We start from the raw sequence: 18,286 nt of genomic DNA, 5'->3' as shown, positions 1-18,286 counted from the left end.
CAGCATTTGCACAAAAAACACGCCCTAAAATTATACCCTACACTCACCTAGTGGCAAACAGTCCCAAGGTGATCGCTACAAGGTATAAGTTCTCAGTAATGTTTTGGACCTAGTTTAAACTTAGCAGACTATGCGCGCATGCTGATCCAAAAAAGAAACGTCAATAAAGATGCGATAAGAAGCAAGCAAAACTTTTCGTAAACTCTGTTAAAGGTTTTGCAAAGATATCGTTGGATTATGGCAAAGTTTATATCGGCCAAACTGGTCGATGTTTGAATGGCCGACTACGAGAAGATAACGTTTCCATATAAAATTATTGTTCTTCTACTTTGTGAAGGATAAAGACTTTCGAAGCTGAACGGAGTCCCCGGGGGGTACGAAACGAAACCCGTTTGTTTGTAATGTGCGACTGAGCCTATGTTTTATCCAAATAGCTCAATGTAACTTGGAAGGGCCCGAGCTCTATCCTACCCGACAAGTATGAAGTTCTGTGTTTCCGTCCCGCGTATTAGGCATCTTACACTTTTGGTAACGCACCGACGAAAAGGACATTGGATAGGTCGCATTGGGCTGTTTGACGTCCAAGTTGAAACCTCCCGCCATGGTTGTTGTGGGATAAAGGCGGCGTTAGCCTGGCTGGATATGCCGGCAATTGCTCCTCCCAAGGTCGTCCTAATTAGCCAAAGGTAGTGTCCTTTTACCACAAGTTTGCCAGCTCCGAAGCTTAGGAGAAGGCGTGACACATGTCTTCGCAGAACCCAATGTCCCCTTGGAAAGAAGATGTGGTCCAGAGTCTTGTGTGGGGCTGCCAGCTTTCGAATCACTGAGAGCATTGCAGTCCGCTATACATCATGGTCTGTACAACACATTACGTAGTGGTGTACATCCCCTATCACTGCACATGACGAAAACAGAGGCGATCGCACAATAGACATGTATTAAGTAAGGGCATGAAAGCTATACCAGCGCGTGCGCCCTCCCACTGTCCTGTCACAACACCAGCACGAATAAACCAGGAACCAGTTTTGTGCGTGCTTAGTAGAGACCGACACCATCGAAAATGTCCCTCAGAAAGCCCTTCAACCTGAAAAAAATATCGCCTTACGTCGACGTTCCAATCGGACAATTTGCCGTTTATTCCCGAAAAAGTTTCTGCCACACGACCAGCTGGAACATCAGATAGCAAAGGCGATGGCAGTGGCTTTCGGATGTTTTCGCCCCCTACCCTGAAGCTGTGCTGTCGACGTTTCTTCAATTTCCGCTCTTCTTTCTCTAAGCGGACAAGATTCCGTGCCATAAATAGTTTAAACACGGATGGCCTCATCATTCATTTTGTTGGAGAAACACGTGGTTGGCCCTGTCCAATCCGCATCGTCAGAATCTTACTGGCTGGGTAACACACCAACCCAAACACAAACAGCTCCACATGAAAGACAACCAACAGGCCGCTTTCAGCCGTGATGCTTCCACGTTTCATTCTCCACACAATACAATGGGCATTCTAATGGTAGCGGAAAGCAACACAGGTGTGCCTAGATCCCCCTCCTTTCACCCCAATCTCGTGCAAGCATTAACCGACAAACGGTAATAGGCGGTACTTGACGCGAAATACACCGGCGAAAATGTCACTCGGAATGCGTTGAAAGGTGGTGAATTGTGGGTTCCCGCCGGTGTTTCAGCCGAAAAACGTGCTGTTCAACTGCGAGGAATTCGCAGCTTCTCGGCGAGGTGGAATTTGAGGAAGCCGCGGCTACATATTCGCCACCGGCGTCTTTCGGGGGTTTTTACGCCCATGGGCGCTTTTATAGTTTTGCCGTAATCATCTGATAACGGCGCTACCGCCGCTGTCAGCCTATTTTACTAACTGTGAAAGAGGCATATTTGGTGGCGAGGAGAATAACGGTTTGGAAAGGAGGGGTTGACGGTGGCAAGGGCGAGAGCTGGACCGGCGCGCAGTACGCCGGCTTTACCTCAATAAAAATTGCGGTCGTGTTAGACATATACTGATTTGCAGTAGAACGGGACCGGATCACACTTGCCGTGCCACTTCAAAGAATGTCAGTGGGTACTCGAATTGCAAAAAACAGAAATTCCGAACAGAAGTCTGGAGTTTTGTAAGCTTTAGCAACGGAGCCATGTAACCCGGCCGTAAATTCTCCCAGGCGAAACCACCAAATGGAAACTAAAAAATGCGCGCCTTGGTGGAAATCCAACCTGCATGCTTAGGGTTATGAAACCGGCGGCTAGACGATTTAGCTGTCATAGCAGTCAGGCAGCACAGCATTATTTCCTTCGGGTTCTTCGAACCATTGTCTTTCGAATTTTCCGAATTTTCTGGCGCGTGCTTACGCGGCCAATTTTCGTAGGGATGTAAAAGCCTTCAAACAGAACGATCCGGGCCTGTCATTAATTGAGAACGTTTTTCGGCAAGTTCTGAAATCCATATGAGGTGCAGCAGCAGGGTCTCAGACGAAGAGGGACGGGTCGCCAGCCCTGATTTTTCTGCAACGTTGCACCACTAATGCAAGCAGCGCCAATTGTTTTTACATATAGCGACATGGAGAGGATTGCGTGAGCGAGCCGTCCTGGTCAATCTTCCTAAAATAGTGGGCCTTTTTTGAACTTGTTTTGATGATTTAGAGCACAGCATTCTACCTCTACCAGCCAACGGTTCTTTCGCGGCGTGCGGGACAAGAAACTCGCAATGCAGATTAGGAGGGGGGAAAGCGGTTTCCACCCAAGAAGCACAGTGTCGATGGCTGTTTTGGGCCTTTTTTGGCGCAGCTTCGCGTCCATTGGGCGCTTCCTTCGCGGGGCTTCGTTAACTTGTTCGGCAACATTTTGTGGGTAACCTGGAACCGAACGAATTAAGTGGTCATATGGCAAAGATGCGTTAATGATTGGTTTATTGGTTTGCTGGGCGGAAAACAAAATGTAGAGACCACATACAGACATCTGGCCGCTAGAGAAATGCTACCTTTTGTGCACTGCTTGCCACGAACAGGACTCGGTTTTATGCATTGGTGAATACCAATGCAGTTGTGTTTTAAGAGGTATTACAACATGCGAAAAGAGAAACTGTTTCTCATAAATAGCGATTAAAAAGGTTCCCTCAGCTTTCTCGCAGTTCTCAAACACACTGAAATAACTAGTTTAAATCTGTATAATGGGAAATCACTTCGCTCACACGCCGAGTTCTTTTGGTGTCTGCGCTTGTATCATGCGGTGGTGTAGCCACGAGGTAGCACATCAGGATGGCTAGGTTCCGCTGTATCACCCTTCGAAAGACGCACCTCTCCGTTTTCTTTCTGCCAACCCGCGGCTGGGCTACAGCGACGGCGTCCGCCTCGTTAGCCCGGCCGTGGACGACACTCCTGCGTTCGGGACGCCGCCACCGTGAATTCCAGATAACTGCAGGCGGAATCTCTGGTTTTGCTCCTTCTAGAGCTACGTGTGTGAATTGAAGTGACGTCGCATGGACAATTGTTGTGGGTGTTGTTTAAAGCTTCGCATTCCAACCACCTTCAGAGCGTGGATTGGAGCCAATTTTTTTTAAGTGTGCCGTGACGAATTAACGCGGCTAGCTAGAGCCTGCTTTATTGTTGTACGCGTGTGCGATTGGGCCGAAAGTATAGCAGGCCGTTTTTTCCATAAAACAGTTGTGATTTAGCACCTGTCCTGCCCGTTGTGCTGTCATTGCCTTTACCACGTGAAACTTTATTTCAGTAATATTGAACCAACTCGTCCAACAAAATGTTTCACTGGGGATTGAGCGCTCCTCAAAGGTTTGGCTCCGTCGTTTTCCCGATAGCCCCACCTTCAGCAGTTGGTTCACACGTAGCTCGGCAAAGCTAGGAGATGCGAGTTCGCTCGCGGTGAATATAAAGTATACAGTCTACCTCATGTGTAGAGAAAAACAAACAGGATCGGCCCGTACCGTCTCTAGTCTTGGTGCGGTCCTTCACTGGAATGTCTTTTTCTAAAAATGCAACACCAACTAGCTAAACATGCAGTACTTAGTCTGCCTGTAATACGCCAACACGAACTACCACGTCGTGTACAAACTTTTCCGCCTTGGTATAGCCGACCAAGATCTAGCCCCATTGTTTTGACACGACGGACGAGCTCATCATCAACGAGAAAAGCAGTTCGAGTAAGTTTCTTATCATCTGGAGGCACCAGACCTGTGGCGGGCTATGCTGGACTCACGAAAATAATTAACCTTAGTGGCACTGTCCCGCTAAACCAGGGAAGATAAAGCTGCCGCTTTTATTTACGGCGCTCAACAATACGCCCTTTAGGGCACGGTGTGGCATGTAGTTTCTGACAGTCACATTAATTGACAAAATAATTAAATAAAAATCACGAGAATCATAGCTCTTGAAGACCTCCTTCGGCATACTTCCGTATTTATATATGGTTTCGACAACATCAACAATGATTACAAATCTTCAATTCTGGGCTTCCTTATGGATGATAAAATGCGTTTGGTCTTCTTTGGGTGAAAGCATGAACAGAGTCCAAGCGATAAAAAGGAACGCACAGCTCACACCCATTCTGCACTATACATTCAAAGTGGGAAAAAAGTAGCTTTCTCAATTAATAGTGGGCAAAATGGTGCCTTCATTTGTTCAGCATGAATATATATAAAAAAAAAATTAAAAAATCAAATGTTTATGTTTTTGTACAAATAGTTTTATTATAAGATCGCGATGACATTCGCGATGACATAAGATCCCGATGACATTTATGTAGCAAGTGGGTCTTGCACTTCATTTGAAGCAAATAACATTGTTATTCGCCTCTTTATTTATTAGTACACATCATTAGATTGCCTGTTATCGTAATCCGCAGTTAATAACACCATCACTTTTGAATTACACAAGTACGTCTTCTTATGTATGTATATACATTGAGTTGTATATACATGTAAGTATATACAAGTTGAATGTATATACATACAACTAAAAGTTGACGCGTTATCTCCAACTAAAAAATATTCTTTTTAGAGACGCATGAAACATTTTGTGTCCCAGAAACAGCCGCTTATAAGATAAAGTTAAAGGAGGCTCCGCTAATCGAGAATAAGGTTCCTGATAACCCCTAGAATCATGAGTTACAAATAACGTCAGCAATAATTGGAAATTTTATATACTTACCATTTTCTTCTTCGATTAGTAAGACTTCGTGTTTTCCGGAATCCGTGGTTTTAGCGGTCAAGAATTCACCTATGTTGCGGTCCACTCTGCGATAAAACATAACAAAACATGTACGTAACTTTTAGAGTGGCGAAACATAACGGATTTTAAGTTATGTGACCCTAGCTTTCCGTAATTTACAGACATATCAACCTTGCAGAAACTACGCACAAACACTATATTACTACGCTACGAACGCTATATTACTTTTTCTGCGCAAAAACGAAGAGTGGGCACGATAATTTTATTTCTATTACATTTTGTTACGCAAGAAAAGCGTGTAATTATCTTCAGTTGTGTCTTCTTAGTATGCTTTATTTTGGCATATGTTGCTGTTGTTACACCGGAAGTAGGCATGCTTGTTGTATGTATTTTGGCAGATATAGCTGCTTCTGCTGTCGCTTGTGCTGTCAGGTGCTAGGGGCCTAGTCAGGCGAGTATTGCAGTCGTCTTTGGCGGCAGCTGCTGCACCCGGGGCGACTCCAATGCCTCAATCGCCTTTTGCCTCAGAACCTTGGCAATTTTATTGTCAGAAGCTCAATAAACAAACAAACAAACAAACAGCCTAAAGCAAGGACACCAGAGCAAATGGTAACAACGAAATGGTGATTAGGCGTCGTGAATGGAGATACTCAAATAAAGAAAACGCATATACAAGGGACACCTGGACATCCCAAAGGTATCAATTTTTTAAAATTATGTCAATGATAGAGCTCGCACATACGTGTCACCATCTTCATGACTCTATTGCCCTCCACAAATACCGAGAGTTCACTGGCGCGCATCATTATTTGTTTTTTGCATTTCTGGTATAAAGGCGTGCGATCGCCTTGCTCAAAATGTTCACAATGTTCTGATACGTAGCGGTTTGTTACCCCTTTCCAAGAGTTCGCGTGTTCATGTGGGTAAACATGATTAACAATTCCTAATTCGCGTACGCCTCACTGAGGAATGATATGACGCCAAAACACACTGCAGTAAATCCAGTCTTGCACAGTGGGTTTCCACACCGGCAAATCAAGCGCCTCGGGAAAAAAAAACATACGTTTCCCATGATCGCAATCGAACCTCGTCCCTGCGCGTATGAAGCCGACCTCTAAACGATGTCACCATTTGGACACTATTTTTTCCTAATTACTTCTTTGGCACAGAACATACGCCACAGATAGGTATAAAATCGTCGGCCGGATTTCGGCTGTCGTAAAACTTCTAAAGAGACACCAAGCGCGCACAGTGCTTCTAGAAAAGCTATCCATTCCATACCAGGCTGGTGCAACCTATGCACTTCCACGAACAAACTAATAATTTATGCAAATTACTTGGTCACAGTGAGAGATGAAAGGTCAATGTAGCGCACATCTTAGCAACATTCAAAACAACAGGTTATAAAAATTCAGAACAGGCTGAAAAAGGGAATTTGTGCCTTAAAAGAGGGCAAAACAGGAGCGTCATTTGGACACGGTATTAAAGCAACGATTTCTGTGCCCTACTATGGTTGGTGTAGCTACGCCATAACGCACTTCAGAAGCAGCCACCTTAACACAATGGGTTTCCAGAATGGCTCTCAGATTATATCACACACGTAGACAAGGCGGGTCTTTACTAAAGAGTCTCGAAATGGTATACAACTGCAAGACACGTTCGTATTTTATTAGAATAGCTGCCGATAATGAACGTTGCATTATCACAATGGGCTTGTTCAGCATTTCCTTTGATTTCGTTGCGAGGGCGTTGGCTGACTGTGCAGTGGACAGCCAACGCCCGCACAACGAAACCAAAGCAAATGCTGAACAGCTGAGTTGAAGCGGACTTCGGCAGTTCCATTGTTGGACACTGAGTTGACACACTTCGTGTGCAGAAACCTTCCCGTTTTATTCATGATTCTCTGAAAAAGGGTCATTCAGTTTTACAAATAAATTGTACGAAATAAAAATCCTATAGACCACTCTTTTACAGTATTTTGCAAATTTGATAGCCTGGTTATTTTTTCTCTTGGAAGATTTCATTGTGCAGTTATTGAAACCCTTTCCAAAGACCGACCATTATATAATGTGTAAAAACTGCACAAATTAATAAAATTATCTATTAATAGGTAGCAATCTTATGCCGCTTGTTTGTAGTCAGTCGACTCTCAGTCGACGGTCGTCCGCGCTACGCTTGCTCTCTCTCTCTCTCTCTCTCTCTCTCTCTCTCTCTCTCTCTCTCTCTCTCTCTCTCTCTCTCTCTCCCTCTCTCGCATTACCCGACGATGTCTCACGCAATTCGAGAAATCGACCCAACGGAAACACGCAATAGAACCCCCTTCAGCGTCGATCACACCAGGGTTCCGCGAGGGGAGGTGGGCGTAATTTTTTTCTATTCCCCATTTCCACCCCCGTTGAAGCCCTTGTGTTTTCGACCGCTAGCTAATGAAGACGTTGCGGTGGTTACCATTGATGTAACGAACTCGCTAATCTAATCAGTCATTGTTTGCCGAACTTTTACTAAAAAATTGGCAGTCGAAACGCACTAACGTACCGAATACTAGCACTAATTTGAATTGCCAGCAGCTACAAAAACATCTGGAAGCACTGAAAACAAAATTATTCATGATGGTGGTGTTGGACGGAGCGGCTGGCGCCATCCGATAGCTAACGCAGCCCACACTTGACGTTTCGCTTGTGTAGCCTGAAACCATGTCGCAAGGGTGCCTACATTTCACTTTTTTTGTCCGTACCGCAAACGACCTTGCGTTCGCACGTCTGAGTGCAGTGTTTATTCGGCACTTAGATTTTGAAGTGCTAGGCCTCCATGTCGGCGTTTAGTTGCGCGTCTCCACAGCTATCTGTAGTGTTGGTTCCTCTGTGATGAGTTCTGCAGCCAAAAAACGAAACCTTTTCTCTCTTCAGACAAGCAAGTAACTGCCATTGCCGCCAGGTACAGCACCCCAGCTAGCACCATCTCAACAATTTTGAGTGCGGAAGTGAGCATCAAGTTCGCGAAAAGGTGCCCTTTTTAACCTAAGTTCGGCTTTCGAAACACGTTTGGAACCAAAAGCTTTAGAGAGGCAAAAGTGATAATTAAGTTACGCTTGTGAAAACGGGGTAAGTGACCTCGCCTCCTTGGAGCACCGTGTAGTGCCTAACCTGGTGCGAAAGCAGCAGCCGCAAATCCCACAGTTTTCTACTCTGAAATAAGACCTTGAACGGTCAGTTCACGTTTACGGATTTCTAGCATTCTGGTTCAGTTTCCGCTTCATTCACGCGAGCCTGGATGTAACGAAAACCTGGACGTAACAACAAATTGCGAGATTTTCTCATCTTCATTATATCCAGGTTTACCTGTAGACATTTTCTGACCTTTTTCGCTATTCTTACTATGTATTTTAAACATTGTTTGACACTTTTTAGCAGTAGAGCTATTTGGCCGACAGAAATTCATCCTTCGAACCAAAAAACGTCGAATCCTCAAGAAACATAATGGTTTGGGAAGTCTCTGCTATTGATCCTGGAAATTCTACGCGGTGACACCGGCCACCGAACCACTGGGACCCCTCGAACCTCTGAGGAGTACGGGGTTATCAGTGGCAAAGACCCATAACATGTGCCGCCATTCATAGAAAAAAATCTTTCCCCTGGTCGGAATCAAACATGGCACCCGCGTGTTATGAAAGCACCGCCTATTCGTTTTAACTTTCATCGCATTCCGGGGGAACAGTAGTTCCTTTGGGTCCACAGCGTGCCCATTGGATGTGGACTTGGCCACCGAATCTAGCGCGTTCTAAGGCGATCCACTTTGGCAGAGAAGTGAAAGCTGGCGGACGAATGATCTGGGCCTCCCAGTAACGGATAACTTCAATCGGAAAGTTGGGAAAGAAACTGGAACTTATATGGTGTGCAAACGTGCTAGAAAGCAAACTTAGGCCCTGTCCACGGGCCATGGAACGAATACTGTCACGAAGCCACAGACGCCGCAGTTGTCTTCGAGGAAAACATGTTTATTGGACCGAACGTGTGCTCCTTTAACCACTCAAAGAATACAGAGGCAGCGAAGCAGCAGTCAACAAAGCGACGTACGCATGCGAGCTACGGCGAGTCGAACACCCCGGCGTTTGCTCTGCAGGCTTTTTATCTTTCGGCGCGCGTGGTTCTCGAACCTCGATTCGCATCTTGAACATGATAGATCCAAGAAGATTATTCTGGGCTGTTCACGTTAAATCGGAATGCTCTCCCTATCAGAACAGATAACACATGCGGCACAGAATGGAACACGCGCTTCCCTTGGCACAGAGATAACACAGACCGCCGCAGCCGGGTGGTAAAAGCAAAACACAAATAAACACAATCCATGGTTCGCGGCATTACCCCCCTCTAAGAGTACATCGACTCGATGCTAACAAAAGCGACAGTCCGAAAAAATAAAAATGAAAGTTCGTCATCGTCCATGAAAAGAGTTTAAGCGAACCACGTGGACGACTTCGGGCAGCGTGTGTCGTCGTGATGTGCCCGAGGCACCATCGGAGATCACTTCGTCGGTACGTTGGCCAACACGTCGTAGAGATCTTGTAGGGTCCGAAATACCGTCGCAGAAGTTTCTCACTCAGTCCGCGTCGTCGGATTGGAGTCCAAACCCACACACGATCGCCTGGGTGGTACTCCACGGCTCGGCGTTGGAGGTTGTAATGGCCGGCATCCACCAGGTGCTGCTCCGTTATACGAACTCGAGTGAGCTGGCGGGCCTCCTCCGCACGCTGAAGGCATCCTTGGACGTCGGCGTTCAGGTCGTCATCTTCTACGTGCGGCAGCATGGCATCAAGCATTGTAGTCGGCCGTCTTCCGTAGACGAGCTCGAACGGTATCATCTGCGTGGTTTCTTGGATAGCCGTGTGGCACGCAAACGTCACATACGGGAGCACTTCGACCCAGGTCTTATGTTCAACGTCGATGTACATGGACAGCATATCCGCAATCGTCTTGTTCAAACTTTCCGTTAGTCCGTTCGTTTGGTGGTGGTACGCTGTCGTTCTTCGATGATCCGTGTTGCTGTAGCGTAAGATTCTTTGCATGAGCTCCGCAGTAAAGGCCATTCCATGGTCCGTGATGAGGACTTCAGGGGCTCCATGTCGCAGCACAACTTGTCTTATGAAACATTTGGTGACTTCTTGTGCAGTCCCCCACGGAAGAGCGGCGGTCTCCGCGTAGCGCGTCATGTAGTCTGTTGGTACGACAATCCACTTGTTCTCGGATCATGACGTAGGGAACGGGCCCAGAAGGTCCATTCCAATCTGTTGGAAGGGCCTTGATGGGACGGCGACCGGCTGCAGAAGTCCGGTGGGTCTCGTCGGTGGCGTCTTTTTTCGCTGGCAGTCACGGCAGCTCCGGATTTAGTGGGTGACGTCATAGGTAAGGCGGGGCCAGTAGTACCTCGCCTTGATTTTTCCAATAGTGCGGGCTGTGCCGAGATGTCATGAAGATGGGTCGTCGTGGCACGCTTCCAAAATTTTGTCATGAAGGTCCGCGGGAATGACAAGTAGGTAATTCGTTCTCGTTCCGGGGCTGAAATGTTTCATTACGAGGACAGGTCCTAGGAACGGCGTCGGTGCATCGCTCGAGGTAGTCGATTATGACGCGTAACTCGGGGTCGGCACGCTGCTGGTCGGCTAGATCGCTCTCCGGCACGATTCCGAAGAACGCGCTGTCTTTATTAGAGTCTTGTGGTGGTGGGTCGACAAGGGCTCGGGACAGGCAGTTGGCGTCGGAGTGTTCCCTCCCGGATTTATAGAGGACTGTAACGTCGAATTCTTGCACGCGCAAGCTCCACCTACCAAGCCTGCCTGAGGGGTCCTTCAAATTGGCGAGCCAATACAGCGCATACTGCATGCTACATGCCCACAATCACCTGCACGTATTTCTAGAATGGGTTCCCGGACACCAGGGAATTGTAGGAAAGGGCTCATGCAAATCGAAACCCGAGCGACCCTCAACCCTGTCCCCAGGACTACAGCCCCAAGGAAGAAAGCGCCGCCCATCACAAGGCCCGGAGGCAACAGCTGAAGGACCTTCGCAGATCCCGCCGTAATCTTCTTCCTCCCACTTCTGACCTCACACGCCGCGAAGGCACTTACATCCGCCAGGCTCAGACTCTCTCCCTCTCTTGTGACCTCGTTCTTCACTATATCATGACCCGAGATGGCACGCCCACTGTCAGGTGTGTGGTGTCTATGCCGACGTTAGACACACCTACTGGACTTGTCCTCGCGCCAGGCGATCACCTCACTTTCTTCATCCACACCTTTTACCATCCCACATTCCATACTCATGGGACAACTGGGCCGCTTGTCCGACTGATCTTTGCCCAATCCTTTGGCCTCGCCTCGCGCGGCACATTGCCCACGTGCGGGGCCCTGACACCTGCGGAATTCCCACGTGAAAGTCTTCCAGGCCCACCAGAACCACATTTTCGGCAGCCCGGACATGGGCCGCTTTAAATAAAGTTTGATCTCTCTCTCTCTCTCTCTCTCTCTCTCTCTCTCTCTCTCTCTCAAAGGGGCATTCATACACATACGGGCGGAATTTCGAAATGGCCCATATAATCGCGAGGCATTCTTTTTCAGAGGCTGAGTAGTTGTTTTTTTCCTTGGACAGGCCACGGCTGGCATAGGCGATTACTTTTTCGCACCCGCTTCGCTTTTCGACGAGGACGGCACCCAAGCCTATATCACTGGCATTCATGTGAATTTCTGTTTCGGCGTTTTCGTCGAAATGAGCGAGCACGGGTGGGCTTTGCAGGCGTTGTTGCATTTCGCAGAACGCCTCCTGTTGGGCACTTTCTTAGCTGAAAGGCGTGCTATCTTTCGTCAAGCGTGTGAGTGTGGCTCTGCAATGCGTGCGAAGTGTGCGACGAAGCGCCGGTACTATGCGCACAGTCCGAGAAATCTGCGCACGCCCTTCTTATCTTTCGGCCTTGGGAAGTTCGCTATAGCTGAAGTTTTCGCCGGGTCAGCCAGGACTCCGTGGCCTTGACGACATAGCACAAAAACTTGAGTTCCTCGTACGCGAAGGGCACTTTTCAGGCTTCAGCATTATTCCCAACGTACGGATAGCCTCGAGTACAGACTGCAACCTTGCAAAATGTTCGTCGAAAGTCCGGGAGAATACCACAACGTCGTCGGAAATACGACGCAGGTGTGCCACTTCAGGCCAGCTAGCACAGTGTCCATGACTTTTTGGAACGTTGCTGGTGCCGTGCATATCCCAAACGGCATCACCTTGGACTCGTATAGGCCGTCCGGGGTTATGAATGCAGTCTTCTCTCTGTCTCTCTCGCCCACTTCAATTTGCCAGTAGCCTGTCTTCAGATGCACCGATGAGAAGTACTTCGCGTGGCAGAGGTGGTCGAGGGCGCTGTCGATTCGTGGCAGGGGTACACGTCCTTTTTGGTGATCTTGTTCAATCGCCGGTAGTCAACGCAGAACCTAAGTTTGCCGTCTTTTTTCTTCACGAGTACGGACCCGCGCAGCCCACGGATTTTTCGATGGCTGTATAATGTCGTCGTTGAGCATGTCGTCGACTTGAGTCCAGATGGTTTCGCGCTCGTCTGAAGAGACGCGGTACGGTGACATTCGGGTAGGTCGGGCTCCATCCTCGGGTATTATTCGGTGCTTCGTCAGAGGTGTCTGACGTAACTTGGAGTTTGACGAAAAATACTCGCTGTAGCGACGCAGCAAAGCCAATAACGTGTTCCTTTCTTCTTGCGGTAGCGCCGGATTCAGGTCGAAGGGATGCGGAAGCTTGAAGGAATCGTGGGGTGCGCGTTCAAAGTCGGCGACTGCGATCACGTCACTTGCTTGTTGCGTTTCTTCAAGGAACGCAATTGAATCGCGCTTGTGTAAAGGCTGGTACTCCTCGATGAATTTGGTGACCAAAATGTGGGATTTCCGCTGCTTACACCACGCAATGCCTCTTGCGACAGATACACCGCGGTCGAGAAGCAACCTTTTGTCACTCTCCACGATTGCGTCGACGTCGGGAGCAGCACCTTCAGAGTAGACGGTGGCCATCAAGGTTGTGCAGGGTGGCAGGGTGACGTGATCATTGGCGATCCTTACAGCTGCACGGTGTGCGGGGCTCTATTCCGGCGTCATTGAGTGCGAGAAAGAAAAAGTTATCGACTTCCTCTGCAGATCGATTATTGCGCCGTTGTCCGTTAAAAAGATCGATACGAGAATTACGTTGCGGGAGCAGTTACGCAAAATGACTAACGCCGCTGGGTACGTCGTGCCATCTATGGTGACGCGCGATGTGCACATTCCATTTGGCGTCACGAGGTGGCCTCCTGCTGTGCGTATATGCGGACCGTCCCTTCTCGTCGTAACTTTCTTCAGCTTAGACGCGAATGACCCGCTCATTATCGAGTAGTCGGCTCCCGTGTCGATGAGGGCGAGTGCGTCAAAGCCGTCGATGGACAACTGGACGTCGGACGCCGCCTTCCTCGTGTTCCGGATGCGTCGCGGCGTCGCATATCGGCTTGTGCGTGTTGATGGTCGGGCACTCTGCGTAGTCGTTGTCGTCGTCGTCTTCTCAGCGGCCGTCTCGGTCATGTTGGGTACGCGCCGCGCCCCGTAGCTGTCGCCGTGTTCGGGAGTCTCGTTACGGTTCCGTCGGGTCGTCGGGATTAGGGCATGTCGTAAATCGCGGTCTTCGGCGCGCCCTTGCGTCGTTGGAGGGTTTTCATTTTTCAGCCGTTGTGCAACTTCACCTCCAGAAGTTGCTGCCTTCAGTTTCCCCCGCGTGGGCTGGGGGACCTTCCACGTGGGAATACAGCATTGCTATGGCGGTTTGGCGACTGGTATGGGTAGGGCGACGGCGAACGGTTGAAACGGGCTGGTCCACGGCTGGTGTTGGACAGGTACTCTTCGATCTCCGATGGGCGCTGGCTGGTTCGGGGGCGGGGTGCGTCGACGGCGAACCATTGCAAACCGAGCCTTCTGTAGGGCAGCGACGGTAGATGTGGTCGGCCTCTCCGCAGTTGTAACACAGCGTACGATTTTCGGACGTTCGCCACACGTCGGTCTTCCTTGGGGTGGTGGGTTGCACCACAGGTTGTCGGGCCTGCGACAGGGGACGACGGTATGGAGCCTCGTGACGATATGGCGCAGGTGGGCGAGGGCGACGGACAGCAGCCGTGTAGGACATGGCTTGCGGCTCGCGAGGTGCTAGTGGCGTCGTTGAAGTTCCCAGCGCTTGGTGCACTTCTTCTCTAATGACGTCGGTAATAGAAGCGCTTGTGGTTGCGGCGGCGTTTGGAGCAGTTTCCGAAGCTCGTCCCTCACTATTTCGCGGATATTCTCGCGTAGGCTACATTCGGGAATGTGCATGCTGCCGACGCAATTCGCATTGGCCGTGCCAACAAAGTTCCGGTCGTACTGCTTAGCACGCATTTCGAGGGCTTTCTCAATGGTGCTAGCGTCGGTCACGAATTCGGCGACGGTCTTTGGCGGATTTCGGACAAGTTCAGCAAACAGTTCCTCCTTCACACCACGCAATAAGAACCGCAACTTCTTTTCTTCCGTAATTTCGGGGTCCGCGCGGCGAAATAGCTACTTCATCTCCTCAACGAAGATCACGACCCCTTCGTTGGGGTGTTCGGTTCCCGTTTCCAACAAAAGGGCGGCTCGTTCGTTTCGCAGGACGGTAGCGAATTTTTTGAGTAACTCGCTCTTAAAGAGAGTCCAGTTGGTTAGGTAGCTTTCATGATTCTCAAACCAGGTTCAGGCCGTATCTTCTAAATAGAAGAAAACGTGGCGGAAAGTTTCTTCTTCATCCCACCTGTTAAAGGTGCGGACATTCTCCACTTCCTCCAACCAGTCCTCAGGGTCTTCTCCGGGGGATCGGTGGAACGATGGTGGTTCCCGGGGCTGTTGAAGGACAAGGGCAGGATTGGTAGTGCTGGTCATGGTGCCTGCATTGATCATGGTCGTGGTCACGACGTCTTCTTTCTTCACCTTATCCGGAAGCAGTCCAAACTCCGGCTGAATATCTTGCTGTCGGCGGCTGGCACGAGTGGGACTTGATTGTTGGCTTGATGTGGGCTTAGGGTTCATGTACCCCGCACCTAACCAGATGTCACGAAGCCACAGACGACGCAGTTGTCTTCGAGGAAAACACGTTTATTGGAGCGACCTTGTGCTCCCCTAACAACTCAAAGAATACAGAGGCGGCGAAGCAGCAGTCAACAAAGTGACGTACGCATGGGAGCTACGGCGAGTCGAATACCCCGGCGTCTGCTCTGCCGGCTTTTTATCTTTCGGCGCGCGGGGTTCTCGAACCTTGATTCACATCTAGAACATGGTATATCCAAGAAGATTATTCTGGGCTGTTCACGTTAGATCGGAATGCTGTCCCTATCAGAACAGATAACACATGCGGCACCGACAGAAAGAATGGAACACGCGCTTCCCTTGTCACAGAGATAACACAGATCGGCGCAACGTGGCGGTAAAAGCAAAACACAAATAAACACAATGCATGGTTCGCGGCATAACGATCGTAACACTTAGAGATAGAAAACAGACCAGAAATGGACAAAAGCGAACTTGAAACAGAAGACGAAGCTACAGTAATAAAACACTGGAGCACTTGTTCTCGAACGCCTCGCCGCAGAAAGTCACGCGTAATAATAAGACACACCCCCACACTCGCTTTCAATGCCTCGCGCTAGAATGTTTTATCTCCACGCGCAGAAAAACAACACACCGGAACACTCGCGTTTCAACGCCTTTCGCTAGAACGCTTCGTGCTTCAAAGACACAAGACTTTTACAGCAAAGCTGCGTACCTCTACCCCCGACGGTTTCATCTCTGTGGGTAAAAACGCGAAGGCTGCAAGGCCTAAGATTCCCAGCTCTCAGCATAGAAAGCGCATTGTACACGTCCTTATAACTCGGAAATCGCATCATACATCGGGCCCGCATGATCGAAACCATATTATACACTTATACACTGCCACCCGCCGCAGTGGCTCAGTGGCTATGGTTACGTGGTGCTGAGCACGAGGACGAGGGTTCGATTCCTGGCTGCGACGGATGCGTTTCTGATGGAGGCAAAAAGCAAAAACATCGTCTGCTCTAGATTTAGCCGCAGGTAAAAGATACCCAGCGTTTCAAAATAAATACGGAGCCCCCCAATACTTCGTGCATCACCGCCAGCGTTGCATCCGCGCGTTAAAACCTACAAGAAATCAATGTCTCTTATTAAAGGCATCCTTTTCCCTTCCCCAAGTTTCACGCTGGTAGAGAAAGCCCGGCTTTTTGTTTATTTTGCGGTTTTGCGACAAGGTAAATCATGGGCAAATTTTAATTCTCTCGGACCACTTTTGTAAATGTTTGTTTTTTATTTTGGGGGTTTTTTGGAAATTCTCTGTGATCAACTGTCATCATTTCGCTCTATATAACGAATAAAAATGGAACTTCCGGCATATATGCATTTTGGCCGAAATGCAGGGCGTTGCATGGTTCGCAGTTTCGGCATTTTGTGTTCCTTTAGCGTTGTGTTGGGGACGTTCTTTGCTTATTCTGCGGTTTTTGATGGAGATGCATTACAAGCATATTGCGACGAACCATGCATTGGGTTTGTTTATTTATGGTTTGTCTTTAGTGCCCGGCTGCGCCCGGCTGTGTAATCTGTGTCCCGAGCGAAGCGCATAGGCCATTCTTTATTTTTATGCTGCACAGGTTATCTCATTCGGATAAGGAGAGCGTTTCGCCCTAACGTCAACTGGCCTTCAATATTCTTCTTTGATCTACTATGTTCTGGATGTGAATCGACGGTTAGAGAAACACTCGCGCCGAAAGATGAAAGCCTGCAGAGCAGACTCCGCGCTATTCGAATCGTCGACGCTCGCCTTCCCACGTGACGTTGTTGACTGCTGCTTCGCCGCCTGTGTACTCTATGAGTTGTTAGGGGAGGACAAGTTCACTCCAATAGACATTTTTGTTTCAAGTGACCTGCGTCATGTTTTGCTTCGTGACATGTGTCGATGGTGCGGGGTACATGCACCATAAGCCCTCGTTAACCCCACAAACAAGTCCAACTCGTGTCAGCCGCCGACAGCAAGGTCTCCAGCCAGAGTGTGGACGGTATCCGGGTAAAGTGAAGAAAGAAGACGTCGTGAAAACCACCAGAATAACCGCAGGCACCATGACCGTTGCTGCCAATCCTGCCCTCGTCCTTCAGCAACCCAGGAAGCCCCCAACATTATATGGGTCGCCTTCTGGGGATCCCGAAGACTGGTTAGAGAAAGACGAATGGGTCAGGCTATTTAACCGATGGGACGACACGGAGACACCGAGGCAAGTGTTCTTCTACCTTGAAGATGAAGCATGGATCTGGTTTGAAAACCATGAAAGCTTCCTGGAAACTTGAAACAATTTCAGAACGCAATTTTAACGACATTCATCACGGTTGTGCGAAAAGACAGGGCCGAGGTCTTCCTGCAAACGCGCACACGAAACAATTTCAGAACGCAATTTTAACGACATTCATCACGGTTGTGCGAAAAGAGAGGGCCGAGGTCTTGCTGCAAACGCGCACACAACAACCTAACGGAAGCGTTGTTGTCTTTGCCGAAGAGATCAAGAGGCTTTTCGATCGTGCTGACCCTTGCATGGCGAAAGAAAAGAAGTGGCGCAATCTTATGTGCGGTGTAAGGGAAGAACTGTTTGCTGGTTCATATCCGCAATCCGCACAAAAGCATCCCTGTATTTGTGACCGAAGCCAGCACAATTGAGAAGGCTCCCAAAATGCGTGCTAAGCAGCATGACCACAACTTTGTTGGCACGACGAACGCGAACTGCGTCGACAGCATGCGGATCCCAGCAGACACCCTACGGGAGACTATCCGCGCAATAGTGAAGGAGGAGCTTCGGAAACTTCTCCCAACGCTCCCGCAACCCTAGAACGCTTCCCTTACCGATGTCATTAGGGAGGAAGTGCAGCAAGCGCTGGGAACTTCAACGATGCCAGAAGCCCCCCGTGAGCCGCAAGCCATGGCGTATGCGGCTCCTCTCCGTTGACCTCGCCCGCCTGCACCTTATCGTACCGCGGCTCCATA

The 18,286-nt window shown here is 49.0% G+C and overlaps 1 pseudogene; it reads right to left on the bottom strand.

The window, feature by feature from the left end:
- Positions 1–15,279, bottom strand: part of LOC144163842 (uncharacterized) — a 16,526-nt pseudogene extending 1,247 nt beyond the window's left edge.
- Positions 15,280–18,286: the final 3,007 nt, after the last annotated feature.

This window comes from Haemaphysalis longicornis, unplaced genomic scaffold (genome assembly GCF_048455015.1).
Source record: "Haemaphysalis longicornis isolate Haplotype H1 unplaced genomic scaffold, Haemaphysalis longicornis Haplotype H1 scaffold_13, whole genome shotgun sequence".
Classification (NCBI taxonomy): domain Eukaryota; kingdom Metazoa; phylum Arthropoda; class Arachnida; order Ixodida; family Ixodidae; genus Haemaphysalis; species Haemaphysalis longicornis.
This window is presented reverse-complemented; position numbering and strand designations above follow the sequence as displayed.